The sequence below is a fragment of the Engystomops pustulosus genome, unplaced genomic scaffold (assembly GCF_040894005.1).
Source record: "Engystomops pustulosus unplaced genomic scaffold, aEngPut4.maternal MAT_SCAFFOLD_26, whole genome shotgun sequence".
Taxonomy (NCBI): Eukaryota; Metazoa; Chordata; class Amphibia; order Anura; family Leptodactylidae; genus Engystomops; species Engystomops pustulosus.
The window spans coordinates 917,638-940,241 of NW_027284962.1; positions in this window are offsets into that span (position 1 = coordinate 917,638).

Genomic DNA, 22,604 nt, shown 5'->3' on the forward strand with positions numbered 1-22,604 from the left:
ACAGTATATTCAATAATTTATTATGGGGGCAGTATATTTAATAATTTATTATGGGGGACAGTATATTTAATAATGTATTATGGGGGCAGTATATTTAATAATTTATTATGGGGGCAGTATATTTAATAATTTATTATGGGGGACAGTATATTTAATAATGGGGGACAGTATATTTAATAATGTATTATGGGGGGCAGTATATTTAATAATGGGGGGCAGTATATTTAATAATGTTTTATGGGGGGCAGTATATTTAATAATGTATTATGGGGACAGTATATTTAATAATTTATTATGGGGACAGTATATTCAATAATTTATTATGGGGGCAGTATATTTAATAATGTATTATGGGGGCAGTATATTTAATAATTAATTATGGGGGCAGTATATTTAATAATGTATTATGGGGGCAGTATATTTAATAATTAATTATGGGGACAGTATATTTAATAATGTATTATGGGGGCAGTATATTTAATAATGTATTATGGGGGGCAGTATATTTAATAATGGGGGGCAGTATATTTAATAATTTATTATGGGGACAGTATATTTAATAATGTATTATGGGGACAGTATATTTAATAATTTATTATGGGGACATTATATTCAATAATTTATTATGGGGGCAGTATATTTAATAATTTATTATGGGGGCAGTATATTTAATAATTTATTATGGGGGACAGTATATTTAATAATGGGGGGCAGTATATTTAATAATGTATTATGGGGGGCAGTATATTTAATAATGGGGGGCAGTATATTTAATAATGTTTTATGGGGGGCAGTATATTTAATAATGTATTATGGGGACAGTATATTTAATAATTTATTATGGGGACAGTATATTCAATAATTTATTATGGGGGCAGTATATTTAATAATGTATTATGGGGGCAGTATATTTAATAATTAATTATGGGGGCAGTATATTTAATAATGTATTATGGGGGCAGTATATTTAATAATTAATTATGGGGGCAGTATATTTAATAATGTATTATGGGGGCAGTATATTTAATAATTAATTATGGGGGCAGTATATTTAATAATGTATTATGGGGGGCAGTATATTTAATAATTTATTATGGGGGACATTATATTTAATAATGTATTATGGGGGCAGTATATTTAATAATTTATTATGGGGGCAGTATATTTAAAAATTTATTATGGGGGGCAGTATATTTAATAATTTATTATGGGGGGCAGTATATTTAATAATGTACTATGGGGACAGTTTATTTAATAATTTATTATGGGGACAGTATATTCAATAATTTATTATGGGGGCAGTATATTTAATAATGTATTATGGGGGCAGTATATTTAATAATTAATTATGGGGGCAGTATATTTAATAATGTATTATGGGGGCAGAATATTTAATAATTAATTATCGGGGCAGTATATTTAATAATTTATTATGGGGGCAGTATATTTAATAATGTATTATGGGGGACAGTATATTTAATAATGTATTTTGGGGGCAATATATTTAATAATATATTATTGGGGGCAGTATATTTGATAATGTATTATGGGGGGCAGTATATTTAATAATTTATTATGGGGGACAGTATATTTAATAATGTATTATGGGGGCAGTATATTTAATAATTTATTATGGGGGCAGTATATTTAATAATTTATTATGGGGGACAGTATATTTAATAATGGGGGGCAGTATATTTAATAATGTATTATGGGGGGCAGTATATTTAATAATGGGGGGCAGTATATTTAATAATGTTTTATGGGGGGCAGTATATTTAATAATGTATTATGGGGACAGTATATTTAATAATTTATTATGGGGACAGTATATTCAATAATTTATTATGGGGGCAGTATATTTAATAATGTATTATGGGGGCAGTATATTTAATAATTAATTATGGGGGCAGTATATTTAATAATGTATTATGGGGGCAGTATATTTAATAATTAATTATGGGGGCAGTATATTTAATAATGTATTATGGGGGGCAGTATATTTAATAATTTATTATGGGGGCAGTATATTTAATAATTTATTATGGGGGACAGTATATTTAATAATGGGGGGCAGTATATTTAATAATGTATTATGGGGGGCAGTATATTTAATAATGGGGGGCAGTATATTTAATAATGTTTTATGGGGGGCAGTATATTTAATAATGTATTATGGGGACAGTATATTTAATAATTTATTATGGGGACAGTATATTCAATAATTTATTATGGGGGCAGTATATTTAATAATGTATTATGGGGGCAGTATATTTAATAATTAATTATGGGGGCAGTATATTTAATAATGTATTATGGGGGCAGTATATTTAATAATTAATTATGGGGACAGTATATTTAATAATGTATTATGGGGGCAGTATATTTAATAATGTATTATGGGGGGCAGTATATTTAATAATGGGGGGCAGTATATTTAATAATTTATTATGGGGACAGTATATTTAATAATGTATTATGGGGACAGTATATTTAATAATTTATTATGGGGACATTATATTCAATAATTTATTATGGGGGCAGTATATTTAATAATTTATTATGGGGGCAGTATATTTAATAATTTATTATGGGGGACAGTATATTTAATAATGGGGGGCAGTATATTTAATAATGTATTATGGGGGGCAGTATATTTAATAATGGGGGGCAGTATATTTAATAATGTTTTATGGGGGGCAGTATATTTAATAATGTATTATGGGGACAGTATATTTAATAATTTATTATGGGGACAGTATATTCAATAATTTATTATGGGGGCAGTATATTTAATAATGTATTATGGGGGCAGTATATTTAATAATTAATTATGGGGGCAGTATATTTAATAATGTATTATGGGGGCAGTATATTTAATAATTAATTATGGGGGCAGTATATTTAATAATGTATTATGGGGGGCAGTATATTTAATAATTTATTATGGGGGGCAGTATATTTAATAATGGGGGGCAGTATATTTAATAATTTATTATGGGGACAGTATATTTAATAATGTATTATGGGGACAGTATATTTAATAATTTATTATGGGGACATTATATTCAATAATTTATTATGGGGGCAGTATATTTAATAATTTATTATGGGGGCAGTATATTTAATAATTTATTATGGGGGACAGTATATTTAATAATGGGGGGCAGTATATTTAATAATGTATTATGGGGGGCAGTATATTTAATAATGGGGGGCAGTATATTTAATAATGTTTTATGGGGGGCAGTATATTTAATAATGTATTATGGGGACAGTATATTTAATAATTTATTATGGGGACAGTATATTCAATAATTTATTATGGGGGCAGTATATTTAATAATGTATTATGGGGGCAGTATATTTAATAATTAATTATGGGGGCAGTATATTTAATAATGTATTATGGGGGGCAGTATATTTAATAATTTATTATGGGGGCAGTATATTTAATAATTTATTATGGGGGACAGTATATTTAATAATGGGGGGCAGTATATTTAATAATGTATTATGGGGGGCAGTATATTTAATAATGGGGGGCAGTATATTTAATAATGTTTTATGGGGGGCAGTATATTTAATAATGTATTATGGGGACAGTATATTTAATAATTTATTATGGGGACAGTATATTCAATAATTTATTATGGGGGCAGTATATTTAATAATGTATTATGGGGGCAGTATATTTAATAATTAATTATGGGGGCAGTATATTTAATAATGTATTATGGGGGCAGTATATTTAATAATTAATTATGGGGACAGTATATTTAATAATGTATTATGGGGGCAGTATATTTAATAATGTATTATGGGGGGCAGTATATTTAATAATGGGGGGCAGTATATTTAATAATTTATTATGGGGACAGTATATTTAATAATGTATTATGGGGACAGTATATTTAATAATTTATTATGGGGACATTATATTCAATAATTTATTATGGGGGCAGTATATTTAATAATTTATTATGGGGGCAGTATATTTAATAATTTATTATGGGGGACAGTATATTTAATAATGGGGGGCAGTATATTTAATAATGTATTATGGGGGGCAGTATATTTAATAATGGGGGGCAGTATATTTAATAATGTTTTATGGGGGGCAGTATATTTAATAATGTATTATGGGGACAGTATATTTAATAATTTATTATGGGGACAGTATATTCAATAATTTATTATGGGGGCAGTATATTTAATAATGTATTATGGGGGCAGTATATTTAATAATTAATTATGGGGGCAGTATATTTAATAATGTATTATGGGGGGCAGTATATTTAATAATTTATTATGGGGGCAGTATATTTAATAATTTATTATGGGGGACAGTATATTTAATAATGGGGGGCAGTATATTTAATAATGTATTATGGGGGGCAGTATATTTAATAATGGGGGGCAGTATATTTAATAATGTTTTATGGGGGGCAGTATATTTAATAATGTATTATGGGGACAGTATATTTAATAATTTATTATGGGGACAGTATATTCAATAATTTATTATGGGGGCAGTATATTTAATAATGTATTATGGGGGCAGTATATTTAATAATTAATTATGGGGGCAGTATATTTAATAATGTATTATGGGGGCAGTATATTTAATAATTAATTATGGGGACAGTATATTTAATAATGTATTATGGGGGCAGTATATTTAATAATGTATTATGGGGGGCAGTATATTTAATAATGGGGGGCAGTATATTTAATAATTTATTATGGGGACAGTATATTTAATAATGTATTATGGGGACAGTATATTTAATAATTTATTATGGGGACATTATATTCAATAATTTATTATGGGGGCAGTATATTTAATAATTTATTATGGGGGCAGTATATTTAATAATTTATTATGGGGGACAGTATATTTAATAATGGGGGGCAGTATATTTAATAATGTATTATGGGGGGCAGTATATTTAATAATGGGGGGCAGTATATTTAATAATGTTTTATGGGGGGCAGTATATTTAATAATGTATTATGGGGACAGTATATTTAATAATTTATTATGGGGACAGTATATTCAATAATTTATTATGGGGGCAGTATATTTAATAATGTATTATGGGGGCAGTATATTTAATAATTAATTATGGGGGCAGTATATTTAATAATGTATTATGGGGACAGTATATTTAATAATTTATTATGGGGACAGTATATTCAATAATTTATTATGGGGGCAGTATATTTAATAATGTATTATGGGGGCAGTATATTTAATAATTAATTATGGGGGCAGTATATTTAATAATGTATTATGGGGGCAGTATATTTAATAATTAATTATGGGGGCAGTATATTTAATAATGTATTATGGGGGGCAGTATATTTAATAATTTATTATGGGGGGCAGTATATTTAATAATGGGGGGCAGTATATTTAATAATTTATTATGGGGACAGTATATTTAATAATGTATTATGGGGACAGTATATTTAATAATTTATTATGGGGACATTATATTCAATAATTTATTATGGGGGCAGTATATTTAATAATTTATTATGGGGGCAGTATATTTAATAATTTATTATGGGGGACAGTATATTTAATAATGGGGGGCAGTATATTTAATAATGTATTATGGGGGGCAGTATATTTAATAATGGGGGGCAGTATATTTAATAATGTTTTATGGGGGGCAGTATATTTAATAATGTATTATGGGGACAGTATATTTAATAATTTATTATGGGGACAGTATATTCAATAATTTATTATGGGGGCAGTATATTTAATAATGTATTATGGGGGCAGTATATTTAATAATTAATTATGGGGGCAGTATATTTAATAATGTATTATGGGGACAGTATATTTAATAATTTATTATGGGGGGCAGTATATTTAATAATGTATTATGGGGACAGTATATTTAATAATTTATTATGGGGACAGTATATTCAATAATTTATTATGGGGGCAGTATATTTAATAATGTATTATGGGGACAGTATATTCAATAATTTATTAATGGGGGCAGTATATTTAATAATTTATTATGGGGGCAGTATATTTAATAATGGGGGGCAGTATATTTAATAATTTATTATGGGGGACAGTATATTTAATAATGGGGGGCAGTATATTTAATAATGTATTATGGGGGGCAGTATATTTAATAATGGGGGGCAGTATATTTAATAATGTATTATGGGGGCAGTATATTTAATAATGTATTATGGGGGACAGTATATTTAATAATGTATTATGGGGGGCAGTATATTTAATAATGTATTATGGGGACAGTATATTTAATAATGTATTATGGGGGACAGTATATTTAATAATGTATTATGTGGGACAGTATATTTAATAATGTATTATGGGGGCAGTATATTTAATAATTTATTATGGGGGCAGTAAATTTAATAATTTATTATGGGGGGCAGTATATTTAATAATGTATTATGGGGGCAGTATATTTAATAATTTATTATGGGGGACAGTATATTTAATAATTTATTATGGGGGACAGTATATTTAATAATTTATTATGGGGACAGTATATTTAATAATGTATTATGGGGGGCAGTATATTTAATAATGTATTATGGGGGACAGTATATTTAATAATGTATTTTGGGGGCAATATATTTAAAAATATATTATTGGGGGCAGTATATTTAATAATGTAATATGGGGGGAAGTATATTTAATAATTTATTATGGGGGACAGTATATTTAATAATGTATTATGGGGGGCAGTATATTTAATAATGTATTATGGGGGACAGTATATTTAATAATGTATTTTGGGGGCAATATATTTAAAAATATATTATTGGGGGCAGTATATTTAATAATGTATTATGGGGGGCAGTATATTTAATAATTTATTATGGGGGACAGTATATTTAATAATGTATTATGGGGGCAGTATATTTAATAATTTATTATGGGGGCAGTATATTTAATAATTTATTATGGGGGACAGTATATTTAATAATGGGGGGCAGTATATTTAATAATGTATTATGGGGGGCAGTATATTTAATAATGGGGGGCAGTATATTTAATAATGTATTATGGGGGGCAGTATATTTAATAATTTATTATGGGGGACAGTATATTTAATAATGTATTATGGGGGCAGTATATTTAATAATTTATTATGGGGGGCAGTATATTTAATAATTTATTATGGGGGCAGTATATTTAATAATGGGGGGCAGTATATTTAATAATTTATTATGGGGGACAGTATATTTAATAATGGGGGGCAGTATATTTAATAATGTATTATGGGGGGCAGTATATTTAATAATGGGGGGCAGTATATTTAATAATGTTTTATGGGGGGCAGTATATTTAATAATGTATTATGGGGACAGTATATTTAATAATTAATTATGGGGGCAGTATATTTAATAATGTATTATGGGGGCAGAATATTTAATAATTAATTATGGGGGCAGTATATTTAATAATTTATTATGGGGGCAGTATATTTAATAATGTATTATGGGGGGCAGTATATTTAATAATTTATTATGGGGGACATTATATTTAATAATGTATTATGGGGGCAGTATATTTAATAATTTATTATGGGGGGCAGTATATTTAATAATGTATTATGGGGGCAGAATATTTAATAATTAATTATGGGGGCAGTATATTTAATAATTTATTATGGGGGCTGTATATTTAATAATGTATTATGGGGGACAGTATATTTAATAATGTATTTTGGGGGCAATATATTTAATAATATATTATTGGGGGCAGTATATTTGATAATGTATTATGGGGGGCAGTATATTTAATAATTTATTATGGGGGACAGTATATTTAATAATGTATTATGGGGGCAGTATATTTAATAATTTATTATGGGGGCAGTATATTTAATAATTTATTATGGGGGACAGTATATTTAATAATGGGGGGCAGTATATTTAATAATGTATTATGGGGGGCAGTATATTTAATAATGGGGGGCAGTATATTTAATAATGTTTTATGGGGGGCAGTATATTTAATAATGTATTATGGGGACAGTATATTTAATAATTTATTATGGGGACAGTATATTCAATAATTTATTATGGGGGCAGTATATTTAATAATGTATTATGGGGGCAGTATATTTAATAATTAATTATGGGGGCAGTATATTTAATAATGTATTATGGGGGCAGTATATTTAATAATTAATTATGGGGGCAGTATATTTAATAATGTATTATGGGGGGCAGTATATTTAATAATTTATTATGGGGGCAGTATATTTAATAATTTATTATGGGGGACAGTATATTTAATAATGGGGGGCAGTATATTTAATAATGTATTATGGGGGGCAGTATATTTAATAATGGGGGGCAGTATATTTAATAATGTTTTATGGGGGGCAGTATATTTAATAATGTATTATGGGGACAGTATATTTAATAATTTATTATGGGGACAGTATATTCAATAATTTATTATGGGGGCAGTATATTTAATAATGTATTATGGGGGCAGTATATTTAATAATTAATTATGGGGACAGTATATTTAATAATGTATTATGGGGGCAGTATATTTAATAATGTATTATGAAGGGCAGTATATTTAATAATGGGGGGCAGTATATTTAATAATTTATTATGGGGACAGTATATTTAATAATGTATTATGGGGACAGTATATTTAATAATTTATTATGGGGACATTATATTCAATAATTTATTATGGGGGCAGTATATTTAATAATTTATTATGGGGGCAGTATATTTAATAATTTATTATGGGGGACAGTATATTTAATAATGGGGGGCAGTATATTTAATAATGTATTATGGGGGGCAGTATATTTAATAATGGGGGGCAGTATATTTAATAATGTTTTATGGGGGGCAGTATATTTAATAATGTATTATGGGGACAGTATATTTAATAATTTATTATGGGGACAGTATATTCAATAATTTATTATGGGGGCAGTATATTTAATAATGTATTATGGGGGCAGTATATTTAATAATTAATTATGGGGGCAGTATATTTAATAATGTATTATGGGGACAGTATATTTAATAATTTATTATGGGGGGCAGTATATTTAATAATGTATTATGGGGACAGTATATTTAATAATTTATTATGGGGACAGTATATTCAATAATTTATTATGGGGGCAGTATATTTAATAATGTATTATGGGGACAGTATATTCAATAATTTATTAATGGGGGCAGTATATTTAATAATTTATTATGGGGGCAGTATATTTAATAATGGGGGGCAGTATATTTAATAATTTATTATGGGGGACAGTATATTTAATAATGGGGGGCAGTATATTTAATAATGTATTATGGGGGGCAGTATATTTAATAATGGGGGGCAGTATATTTAATAATGTATTATGGGGGCAGTATATTTAATAATTAATTATGGGGGCAGTATATTTAATAATGTATTATGGGGGCAGTATATTTAATAATGTATTATGGGGGACAGTATATTTAATAATGTATTATGGGGACAGTATATTTAATAATGTATTATGGGGGACAGTATATTTAATAATGTATTATGGGGGGCAGTATATTTAATAATGTATTATGGGGACAGTATATTTAATAATTTATTATGGGGACAGTATATTCAATAATTAATTATGGGGGCAGTATATTTAATAATGTATTATGTGGGACAGTATATTTAATAATGTATTATGGGGGCAGTATATTTAATAATTTATTATGGGGGCAGTATATTTAATAATTTATTATGGGGGGCAGTATATTTAATAATGTATTATGGGGGCAGTATATTTAATAATTTATTATGGGGGACAGTATATTTAATAATTTATTATGGGGGACAGTATATTTAATAATTTATTATGGGGGCAGTATATTTAATAATGTATTATGGGGGACAGTATATTTAATAATGTATTTTGGGGGCAATATATTTAATAATATATTATTGGGGGCAGTATATTTGATAATGTATTATGGGGGGCAGTATATTTAATAATTTATTATGGGGGACAGTATATTTAATAATGTATTATGGGGGCAGTATATTTAATAATTTATTATGGGGGCAGTATATTTAATAATTTATTATGGGGGACAGTATATTTAATAATGGGGGGCAGTATATTTAATAATGTATTATGGGGGGCAGTATATTTAATAATGGGGGGCAGTATATTTAATAATGTTTTATGGGGGGCAGTATATTTAATAATGTATTATGGGGACAGTATATTTAATAATTTATTATGGGGACAGTATATTCAATAATTTATTATGGGGGCAGTATATTTAATAATGTATTATGGGGGCAGTATATTTAATAATTAATTATGGGGGCAGTATATTTAATAATGTATTATGGGGGGCAGTATATTTAATAATTTATTATGGGGGACATTATATTTAATAATGTATTATGGGGGCAGTATATTTAATAATTTATTATGGGGGCAGTATATTTAAAAATTTATTATGGGGGGCAGTATATTTAATAATTTATTATGGGGGGCAGTATATTTAATAATGTACTATGGGGACAGTTTATTTAATAATTTATTATGGGGACAGTATATTCAATAATTTATTATGGGGGCAGTATATTTAATAATGTATTATGGGGGCAGTATATTTAATAATGTATTATGGGGGGCAGTATATTTAATAATGGGGGGCAGTATATTTAATAATTTATTATGGGGACAGTATATTTAATAATGTATTATGGGGACAGTATATTTAATAATTTATTATGGGGACATTATATTCAATAATTTATTATGGGGGCAGTATATTTAATAATTTATTATGGGGGCAGTATATTTAATAATTTATTATGGGGGACAGTATATTTAATAATGGGGGGCAGTATATTTAATAATGTATTATGGGGGGCAGTATATTTAATAATGGGGGGCAGTATATTTAATAATGTTTTATGGGGGGCAGTATATTTAATAATGTATTATGGGGGCAGTATATTTAATAATGTATTATGGGGGGCAGTATATTTAATAATGGGGGGCAGTATATTTAATAATTTATTATGGGGACAGTATATTTAATAATGTATTATGGGGACAGTATATTTAATAATTTATTATGGGGACATTATATTCAATAATTTATTATGGGGGCAGTATATTTAATAATTTATTATGGGGGCAGTATATTTAATAATTTATTATGGGGGACAGTATATTTAATAATGGGGGGCAGTATATTTAATAATGTATTATGGGGGGCAGTATATTTAATAATGGGGGGCAGTATATTTAATAATGTTTTATGGGGGGCAGTATATTTAATAATGTATTATGGGGACAGTATATTTAATAATTTATTATGGGGACAGTATATTCAATAATTTATTATGGGGGCAGTATATTTAATAATGTATTATGGGGGCAGTATATTTAATAATTAATTATGGGGGCAGTATATTTAATAATGTATTATGGGGGCAGTATATTTAATAATTAATTATGGGGGCAGTATATTTAATAATGTATTATGGGGGCAGTATATTTAATAATTAATTATGGGGGCAGTATATTTAATAATGTATTATGGGGGGCAGTATATTTAATAATTTATTATGGGGGACATTATATTTAATAATGTATTATGGGGGCAGTATATTTAATAATTTATTATGGGGGCAGTATATTTAAAAATTTATTATGGGGGGCAGTATATTTAATAATTTATTATGGGGGGCAGTATATTTAATAATGTACTATGGGGACAGTTTATTTAATAATTTATTATGGGGACAGTATATTCAATAATTTATTATGGGGGCAGTATATTTAATAATGTATTATGGGGGCAGTATATTTAATAATTAATTATGGGGGCAGTATATTTAATAATGTATTATGGGGGCAGAATATTTAATAATTAATTATGGGGGCAGTATATTTAATAATTTATTATGGGGGCAGTATATTTAATAATGTATTATGGGGGACAGTATATTTAATAATGTATTTTGGGGGCAATATATTTAATAATATATTATTGGGGGCAGTATATTTGATAATGTATTATGGGGGGCAGTATATTTAATAATTTATTATGGGGGACAGTATATTTAATAATGTATTATGGGGGCAGTATATTTAATAATTTATTATGGGGGCAGTATATTTAATAATTTATTATGGGGGACAGTATATTTAATAATGGGGGGCAGTATATTTAATAATGTATTATGGGGGGCAGTATATTTAATAATGGGGGGCAGTATATTTAATAATGTTTTATGGGGGGCAGTATATTTAATAATGTATTATGGGGACAGTATATTTAATAATTTATTATGGGGACAGTATATTCAATAATTTATTATGGGGGCAGTATATTTAATAATGTATTATGGGGGCAGTATATTTAATAATTAATTATGGGGGCAGTATATTTAATAATGTATTATGGGGGCAGTATATTTAATAATTAATTATGGGGGCAGTATATTTAATAATGTATTATGGGGGGCAGTATATTTAATAATTTATTATGGGGGCAGTATATTTAATAATTTATTATGGGGGACAGTATATTTAATAATGGGGGGCAGTATATTTAATAATGTATTATGGGGGGCAGTATATTTAATAATGGGGGGCAGTATATTTAATAATGTTTTATGGGGGGCAGTATATTTAATAATGTATTATGGGGACAGTATATTTAATAATTTATTATGGGGACAGTATATTCAATAATTTATTATGGGGGCAGTATATTTAATAATGTATTATGGGGGCAGTATATTTAATAATTAATTATGGGGGCAGTATATTTAATAATGTATTATGGGGGCAGTATATTTAATAATTAATTATGGGGACAGTATATTTAATAATGTATTATGGGGGCAGTATATTTAATAATGTATTATGGGGGGCAGTATATTTAATAATGGGGGGCAGTATATTTAATAATTTATTATGGGGACAGTATATTTAATAATGTATTATGGGGACAGTATATTTAATAATTTATTATGGGGACATTATATTCAATAATTTATTATGGGGGCAGTATATTTAATAATTTATTATGGGGGCAGTATATTTAATAATTTATTATGGGGGACAGTATATTTAATAATGGGGGGCAGTATATTTAATAATGTATTATGGGGGGCAGTATATTTAATAATGGGGGGCAGTATATTTAATAATGTTTTATGGGGGGCAGTATATTTAATAATGTATTATGGGGACAGTATATTTAATAATTTATTATGGGGACAGTATATTCAATAATTTATTATGGGGGCAGTATATTTAATAATGTATTATGGGGGCAGTATATTTAATAATTAATTATGGGGGCAGTATATTTAATAATGTATTATGGGGGCAGTATATTTAATAATTAATTATGGGGGCAGTATATTTAATAATGTATTATGGGGGGCAGTATATTTAATAATTTATTATGGGGGGCAGTATATTTAATAATGGGGGGCAGTATATTTAATAATTTATTATGGGGACAGTATATTTAATAATGTATTATGGGGACAGTATATTTAATAATTTATTATGGGGACATTATATTCAATAATTTATTATGGGGGCAGTATATTTAATAATTTATTATGGGGGCAGTATATTTAATAATTTATTATGGGGGACAGTATATTTAATAATGGGGGGCAGTATATTTAATAATGTATTATGGGGGGCAGTATATTTAATAATGGGGGGCAGTATATTTAATAATGTTTTATGGGGGGCAGTATATTTAATAATGTATTATGGGGACAGTATATTTAATAATTTATTATGGGGACAGTATATTCAATAATTTATTATGGGGGCAGTATATTTAATAATGTATTATGGGGGCAGTATATTTAATAATTAATTATGGGGGCAGTATATTTAATAATGTATTATGGGGGGCAGTATATTTAATAATTTATTATGGGGGCAGTATATTTAATAATTTATTATGGGGGACAGTATATTTAATAATGGGGGGCAGTATATTTAATAATGTATTATGGGGGGCAGTATATTTAATAATGGGGGGCAGTATATTTAATAATGTTTTATGGGGGGCAGTATATTTAATAATGTATTATGGGGACAGTATATTTAATAATTTATTATGGGGACAGTATATTCAATAATTTATTATGGGGGCAGTATATTTAATAATGTATTATGGGGGCAGTATATTTAATAATTAATTATGGGGGCAGTATATTTAATAATGTATTATGGGGGCAGTATATTTAATAATTAATTATGGGGACAGTATATTTAATAATGTATTATGGGGGCAGTATATTTAATAATGTATTATGGGGGGCAGTATATTTAATAATGGGGGGCAGTATATTTAATAATTTATTATGGGGACAGTATATTTAATAATGTATTATGGGGACAGTATATTTAATAATTTATTATGGGGACATTATATTCAATAATTTATTATGGGGGCAGTATATTTAATAATTTATTATGGGGGCAGTATATTTAATAATTTATTATGGGGGACAGTATATTTAATAATGGGGGGCAGTATATTTAATAATGTATTATGGGGGGCAGTATATTTAATAATGGGGGGCAGTATATTTAATAATGTTTTATGGGGGGCAGTATATTTAATAATGTATTATGGGGACAGTATATTTAATAATTTATTATGGGGACAGTATATTCAATAATTTATTATGGGGGCAGTATATTTAATAATGTATTATGGGGGCAGTATATTTAATAATTAATTATGGGGGCAGTATATTTAATAATGTATTATGGGGGGCAGTATATTTAATAATTTATTATGGGGGCAGTATATTTAATAATTTATTATGGGGGACAGTATATTTAATAATGGGGGGCAGTATATTTAATAATGTATTATGGGGGGCAGTATATTTAATAATGGGGGGCAGTATATTTAATAATGTTTTATGGGGGGCAGTATATTTAATAATGTATTATGGGGACAGTATATTTAATAATTTATTATGGGGACAGTATATTCAATAATTTATTATGGGGGCAGTATATTTAATAATGTATTATGGGGGCAGTATATTTAATAATTAATTATGGGGGCAGTATATTTAATAATGTATTATGGGGGCAGTATATTTAATAATTAATTATGGGGACAGTATATTTAATAATGTATTATGGGGGCAGTATATTTAATAATGTATTATGGGGGGCAGTATATTTAATAATGGGGGGCAGTATATTTAATAATTTATTATGGGGACAGTATATTTAATAATGTATTATGGGGACAGTATATTTAATAATTTATTATGGGGACATTATATTCAATAATTTATTATGGGGGCAGTATATTTAATAATTTATTATGGGGGCAGTATATTTAATAATTTATTATGGGGGACAGTATATTTAATAATGGGGGGCAGTATATTTAATAATGTATTATGGGGGGCAGTATATTTAATAATGGGGGGCAGTATATTTAATAATGTTTTATGGGGGGCAGTATATTTAATAATGTATTATGGGGACAGTATATTTAATAATTTATTATGGGGACAGTATATTCAATAATTTATTATGGGGGCAGTATATTTAATAATGTATTATGGGGGCAGTATATTTAATAATTAATTATGGGGGCAGTATATTTAATAATGTATTATGGGGGCAGTATATTTAATAATTAATTATGGGGGCAGTATATTTAATAATGTATTATGGGGGGCAGTATATTTAATAATTTATTATGGGGGGCAGTATATTTAATAATGGGGGGCAGTATATTTAATAATTTATTATGGGGACAGTATATTTAATAATGTATTATGGGGACAGTATATTTAATAATTTATTATGGGGACATTATATTCAATAATTTATTATGGGGGCAGTATATTTAATAATTTATTATGGGGGCAGTATATTTAATAATTTATTATGGGGGACAGTATATTTAATAATGGGGGGCAGTATATTTAATAATGTATTATGGGGGGCAGTATATTTAATAATGGGGGGCAGTATATTTAATAATGTTTTATGGGGGGCAGTATATTTAATAATGTATTATGGGGACAGTATATTTAATAATTTATTATGGGGACAGTATATTCAATAATTTATTATGGGGGCAGTATATTTAATAATGTATTATGGGGGCAGTATATTTAATAATTAATTATGGGGGCAGTATATTTAATAATGTATTATGGGGACAGTATATTTAATAATTTATTATGGGGACAGTATATTCAATAATTTATTATGGGGGCAGTATATTTAATAATGTATTATGGGGGCAGTATATTTAATAATTAATTATGGGGGCAGTATATTTAATAATGTATTATGGGGGCAGTATATTTAATAATTAATTATGGGGGCAGTATATTTAATAATGTATTATGGGGGGCAGTATATTTAATAATTTATTATGGGGGGCAGTATATTTAATAATGGGGGGCAGTATATTTAATAATTTATTATGGGGACAGTATATTTAATAATGTATTATGGGGACAGTATATTTAATAATTTATTATGGGGACATTATATTCAATAATTTATTATGGGGGCAGTATATTTAATAATTTATTATGGGGGCAGTATATTTAATAATTTATTATGGGGGACAGTATATTTAATAATGGGGGGCAGTATATTTAATAATGTATTATGGGGGGCAGTATATTTAATAATGGGGGGCAGTATATTTAATAATGTTTTATGGGGGGCAGTATATTTAATAATGTATTATGGGGACAGTATATTTAATAATTTATTATGGGGACAGTATATTCAATAATTTATTATGGGGGCAGTATATTTAATAATGTATTATGGGGGCAGTATATTTAATAATTAATTATGGGGGCAGTATATTTAATAATGTATTATGGGGACAGTATATTTAATAATTTATTATGGGGGGCAGTATATTTAATAATGTATTATGGGGACAGTATATTTAATAATTTATTATGGGGACAGTATATTCAATAATTTATTATGGGGGCAGTATATTTAATAATGTATTATGGGGACAGTATATTCAATAATTTATTAATGGGGGCAGTATATTTAATAATTTATTATGGGGGCAGTATATTTAATAATGGGGGGCAGTATATTTAATAATTTATTATGGGGGACAGTATATTTAATAATGGGGGGCAGTATATTTAATAATGTATTATGGGGGGCAGTATATTTAATAATGGGGGGCAGTATATTTAATAATGTATTATGGGGGCAGTATATTTAATAATGTATTATGGGGGACAGTATATTTAATAATGTATTATGGGGGGCAGTATATTTAATAATGTATTATGGGGACAGTATATTTAATAATGTATTATGGGGGACAGTATATTTAATAATGTATTATGTGGGACAGTATATTTAATAATGTATTATGGGGGCAGTATATTTAATAATTTATTATGGGGGCAGTAAATTTAATAATTTATTATGGGGGGCAGTATATTTAATAATGTATTATGGGGGCAGTATATTTAATAATTTATTATGGGGGACAGTATATTTAATAATTTATTATGGGGGACAGTATATTTAATAATTTATTATGGGGACAGTATATTTAATAATGTATTATGGGGGGCAGTATATTTAATAATGTATTATGGGGGACAGTATATTTAATAATGTATTTTGGGGGCAATATATTTAAAAATATATTATTGGGGGCAGTATATTTAATAATGTAATATGGGGGGAAGTATATTTAATAATTTATTATGGGGGACAGTATATTTAATAATGTATTATGGGGGGCAGTATATTTAATAATGTATTATGGGGGACAGTATATTTAATAATGTATTTTGGGGGCAATATATTTAAAAATATATTATTGGGGGCAGTATATTTAATAATGTATTATGGGGGGCAGTATATTTAATAATTTATTATGGGGGACAGTATATTTAATAATGTATTATGGGGGCAGTATATTTAATAATTTATTATGGGGGCAGTATATTTAATAATTTATTATGGGGGACAGTATATTTAATAATGGGGGGCAGTATATTTAATAATGTATTATGGGGGGCAGTATATTTAATAATGGGGGGCAGTATATTTAATAATGTATTATGGGGGGCAGTATATTTAATAATTTATTATGGGGGACAGTATATTTAATAATGTATTATGGGGGCAGTATATTTAATAATTTATTATGGGGGGCAGTATATTTAATAATTTATTATGGGGGCAGTATATTTAATAATGGGGGGCAGTATATTTAATAATTTATTATGGGGGACAGTATATTTAATAATGGGGGGCAGTATATTTAATAATGTATTATGGGGGGCAGTATATTTAATAATGGGGGGCAGTATATTTAATAATGTTTTATGGGGGGCAGTATATTTAATAATGTATTATGGGGACAGTATATTTAATAATTAATTATGGGGGCAGTATATTTAATAATGTATTATGGGGGCAGAATATTTAATAATTAATTATGGGGGCAGTATATTTAATAATTTATTATGGGGGCAGTATATTTAATAATGTATTATGGGGGGCAGTATATTTAATAATTTATTATGGGGGACATTATATTTAATAATGTATTATGGGGGCAGTATATTTAATAATTTATTATGGGGGGCAGTATATTTAATAATGTATTATGGGGGCAGAATATTTAATAATTAATTATGGGGGCAGTATATTTAATAATTTATTATGGGGGCTGTATATTTAATAATTTATTATGGGGGACAGTATATTTAATAATGGGGGGCAGTATATTTAATAATGTATTATGGGGGGCAGTATATTTAATAATGGGGGGCAGTATATTTAATAATGTTTTATGGGGGGCAGTATATTTAATAATGTATTATGGGGACAGTATATTTAATAATTTATTATGGGGACAGTATATTCAATAATTTATTATGGGGGCAGTATATTTAATAATGTATTATGGGGGCAGTATATTTAATAATTAATTATGGGGGCAGTATATTTAATAATGTATTATGGGGGCAGTATATTTAATAATTAATTATGGGGGCAGTATATTTAATAATGTATTATGGGGGGCAGTATATTTAATAATTTATTATGGGGGCAGTATATTTAATAATTTATTATGGGGGACAGTATATTTAATAATGGGGGGCAGTATATTTAATAATGTATTATGGGGGGCAGTATATTTAATAATGGGGGGCAGTATATTTAATAATGTTTTATGGGGGGCAGTATATTTAATAATGTATTATGGGGACAGTATATTTAATAATTTATTATGGGGACAGTATATTCAATAATTTATTATGGGGGCAGTATATTTAATAATGTATTATGGGGGCAGTATATTTAATAATTAATTATGGGGGCAGTATATTTAATAATGTATTATGGGGGCAGTATATTTAATAATTAATTATGGGGGCAGTATATTTAATAATGTATTATGGGGGGCAGTATATTTAATAATTTATTATGGGGGCAGTATATTTAATAATTTATTATGGGGGACAGTATATTTAATAATGGGGGGCAGTATATTTAATAATGTATTATGGGGGGCAGTATATTTAATAATGGGGGGCAGTATATTTAATAATGTTTTATGGGGGGCAGTATATTTAATAATGTATTATGGGGACAGTATATTTAATAATTTATTATGGGGACAGTATATTCAATAATTTATTATGGGGGCAGTATATTTAATAATGTATTATGGGGGCAGTATATTTAATAATTAATTATGGGGGCAGTATATTTAATAATGTATTATGGGGGCAGTATATTTAATAATTAATTATGGGGACAGTATATTTAATAATGTATTATGGGGGGCAGTATATTTAATAATGGGGGGCAGTATATTTAATAATTTATTATGGGGACAGTATATTTAATAATGTATTATGGGGACAGTATATTTAATAATTTATTATGGGGACATTATATTCAATAATTTATTATGGGGGCAGTATATTTAATAATTTATTATGGGGGCAGTATATTTAATAATTTATTATGGGGGACAGTATATTTAATAATGGGGGGCAGTATATTTAATAATGTATTATGGGGGGCAGTATATTTAATAATGGGGGGCAGTATATTTAATAATGTTTTATGGGGGGCAGTATATTTAATAATGTATTATGGGGACAGTATATTTAATAATTTATTATGGGGACAGTATATTCAATAATTTATTATGGGGGCAGTATATTTAATAATGTATTATGGGGGCAGTATATTTAATAATTAATTATGGGGACAGTATATTTAATAATGTATTATGGGGGCAGTATATTTAATAATGTATTATGGGGGACAGTATATTTAATAATGTATTTCGGGGGCAATATATTTAATAATATATTATTGGGGGCAGTATATTTGATAATGTATTATGGGGGGCAGTATATTTAATAATTTATTATGGGGGACAGTATATTTAATAATGTATTATGGGGGCAGTATATTTAATAATTTATTATGGGGGCAGTATATTTAATAATTTATTATGGGGGACAGTATATTTAATAATGGGGGGCAGTATATTTAATAATGTATTATGGGGGGCAGTATATTTAATAATGGGGGGCAGTATATTTAATAATGTTTTATGGGGGGGCAGTATATTTAATAATGTATTATGGGGACAGTATATTTAATAATTTATTATGGGGACAGTATATTCAATAATTTATTATGGGGGCAGTATATTTAATAATGTATTATGGGGGCAGTATATTTAATAATTAATTATGGGGGCAGTATATTTAATAATGTATTATGGGGGCAGTATATTTAATAATTAATTATGGGGACAGTATATTTAATAATGTATTATGGGGGCAGTATATTTAATAATGTATTATGGGGGGCAGTATATTTAATAATGGGGGGCAGTATATTTAATAATTTATTATGGGGACAGTATATTTAATAATGTATTATGGGGACAGTATATTTAATAATTTATTATGGGGACATTATATTCAATAATTTATTATGGGGGCAGTATATTTAATAATTTATTATGGGGGCAGTATATTTAATAATTTATTATGGGGGACAGTATATTTAATAATGGGGGGCAGTATATTTAATAATGTATTATGGGGGGCAGTATATTTAATAATGGGGGGCAGTATATTTAATAATGTTTTATGGGGGGCAGTATATTTAATAATGTATTATGGGGACAGTATATTTAATAATTTATTATGGGGACAGTATATTCAATAATTTATTATGGGGGCAGTATATTTAATAATGTATTATGGGGGCAGTATATTTAATAATTAATTATGGGGGCAGTATATTTAATAATGTATTATGGGGACAGTATATTTAATAATTTATTATGGGGGGCAGTATATTTAATAATGTATTATGGGGACAGTATATTTAATAATTTATTATGGGGACAGTATATTCAATAATTTATTATGGGGGCAGTATATTTAATAATGTATTATGGGGACAGTATATTCAATAATTTATTAATGGGGGCAGTATATTTAATAATTTATTATGGGGGCAGTATATTTAATAATGGGGGGCAGTATATTTAATAATTTATTATGGGGGACAGTATATTTAATAATGGGGGGCAGTATATTTAATAATGTATTATGGGGGGCAGTATATTTAATAATGGGGGGCAGTATATTTAATAATTTATTATGGGGGACATTATATTTAATAATGTATTATGGGGGCAGTATATTTAATAATTTATTATGGGGGGCAGTATATTTAAAAATTTATTATGGGGGGCAGTATATTTAATAATTTATTATGGGGGGCAGTATATTTAATAATGTACTATGGGGACAGTATATTTAATAATTTATTATGGGGACAGTATATTCAATAATTTATTATGGGGGCAGTATATTTAATAATGTATTATGGGGGCAGTATATTTAATAATTAATTATGGGGGCAGTATATTTAATAATGTATTATGGGGGGCAGTATATTTAATAATGGGGGGCAGTATATTTAATAATGTTTTATGGGGGGCAGTATATTTAATAATGTACTATGGGGACAGTATATTTAATAATTTATTATGGGGACAGTATATTCAATAATTTATTATGGGGGCAGTATATTTAATAATGTATTATGGGGGCAGTATATTTAATAATTAATTATGGGGGCAGTATATTTAATAATGTATTATGGGGGGCAGTATATTTAATAATGGGGGGCAGTATATTTAATAATTTATTATGGGGACAGTATATTTAATAATGTATTATGGGGACAGTATATTTAATAATTTATTATGGGGACATTATATTCAATAATTTATTATGGGGGCAGTATATTTAATAATTTATTATGGGGGCAGTATATTTAATAATGTATTATGGGGGACAGTATATTTAATAATGTATTTTGGGGGCAATATATTTAATAATATATTATTGGGGGCAGTATATTTGATAATGTATTATGGGGGGCAGTATATTTAATAATTTATTATGGGGGACAGTATATTTAATAATGTATTATGGGGGCAGTATATTTAATAATTTATTATGGGGGCAG